This window comes from Cupressus sempervirens, chromosome 7, assembly GCF_028749045.1.
Source record: "Cupressus sempervirens isolate cs-2001-9-10 chromosome 7, ASM2874904v1, whole genome shotgun sequence".
Classification (NCBI taxonomy): Eukaryota; Viridiplantae; Streptophyta; class Pinopsida; order Cupressales; family Cupressaceae; genus Cupressus; species Cupressus sempervirens.
In genome coordinates, this window is record NC_143124.1 from 851,712,487 (window position 1) to 851,714,404 (window position 1,918).

Consider the following 1,918-nt stretch of genomic DNA (forward strand, 5'->3'; position numbering starts at 1 on the left):
AGTGAAAAATTGATGTTGATCCATGTAAGAATGAGAAAGCACAAATGAAAAGTTAATCCTATGAGTTTTAGATTTGATTAATGAAGAGAATTTGAAAAAGAAGAAAGAAACAACAACATAGTTTGATTTGGTATTTTTGGAACTTAGATGTTTTACATTTATGTTGTCATCAATGCTAAAGGGGGAGATTATTAGTATGAATGCTGATAGTATTCCTTTGAGGGAGCATCCTAAGCATTGGAGAGTTGGATAGCATGGTTGAAATGTCCCTTTTCTGATTTTATATGATATTTCAAGCCTCTAATCAGATCTTTAAGATGAAACAACCAATCTTTCAAAGATCCACCAATTTCTTAATAAACCCCAAATCAGGTATGCAGGAAATAGTGCCAAAAACTTCACAGCTTCACATATTATTAGTAAATCTGAAAGTGGAAATTTTTATAGAAATTTCAGCAGCAGAACAGCCTACAAAATGACATTTTCAGATCTGTATAACATTTACACAACAGCTCCCAAACGGAGGATAAAAACAATGCTCATCGGGCTCCCGAAAACAACATAGAATAGCCTGGAAACACCACAAAAACACTAATAATCTATCACAAAAGTATAATCATGACCAAATACATATATTCAGATCTATTTTAACATCTAAAAGTCTAAAATACAACAACAACCCAAACTGATATGAAATACTCAATCGGAAACACCAAACTCTTACAAAAAACACACCCGAAAAACTACAAATCTGCACTGTTCAGCACAAAGGAAAACTCTGCATGAGCATGCACATGGAATGGCTTCAAAATCCCATCCTTAGCCTTCCTAGAAACCTGTAAGCTCCCGTTCTTGGTGTAGACACCTAAATTTGATTACACTATTTTAGTAATCCTATTTAGTTATCTAAAAAGGCATTATTAATTAAATTTCTATTTAATTAATCCTTTGTCATCCCCTAGTTGATTAATTTAATTAATCATCTATAGTCCTAATTGATAAATCAAATAATCTATTATTTATCAATTAAATCCTTTTCTCCTATCTAATTCCAAAAATCCCCATTTATTAAATAAATCTATTTGATAAATGAAATCCTCAAATTCAAAAACCCCTAACCTATCCCTAATCCTCCATTTAGCCTAATCCACCCCATCCACCCATACTAACCAAGATTAGCCACTAACTCACCCACCCTCATTAATGCCATCCACTTGTACATCTCTAACATCCCTAATCTAATCCTAAACCCAAGCCTAATCCACCCCCTAATGTTGTCACATTCCCTAAACAAGTTTAAGACTTTCCTAAACCAAATCAAAGTCTCCCCTCAAAAATCCCAACCACCAAGTCATGAGTGCTCTTACAAACCATAAAAGACTCTTACAAGCCCACTCATGACTCTTACATCCATCTTCCGCACTCTTCCCTCTTCCACACTCATTCCTCTTACACCTCTCTTACATACTCAACCCCACTCATCATGCCTTTAACCAAACCTTTACCCTGCCCTCTCACACTCATCCTCCTTGTGACAAGTGTCACCTTCCCATTAGTGTTAAACAAGCACAATCCATGTGCTCTCCTTTGAGTGCATCTTAGCCCTCCTTAAGCCTTCATCCATCCTTGCATCTAAGCCCTCCATCCCTCTACCCCTTAGCCTATAAATTGAATCCCATCCCAAGCCATTTCAATCAACAATCTTTGAGCTAAAGTTACCATGCCCTTTTGAGAGCCAAAAGCCATACCCATAACCTTATAATGCCAAATTGAGAGCTCACAAAGCTACCAATTTGCTATTATCCATCTCCACCATTTGAAGCAACTTTGAGCATTTGAGCATACGTCCCCAATCTACACATAGACACATCTCAAAAACAAGAGAATAAGCTCATTGAGAGAGCCTATCCATGGCTCA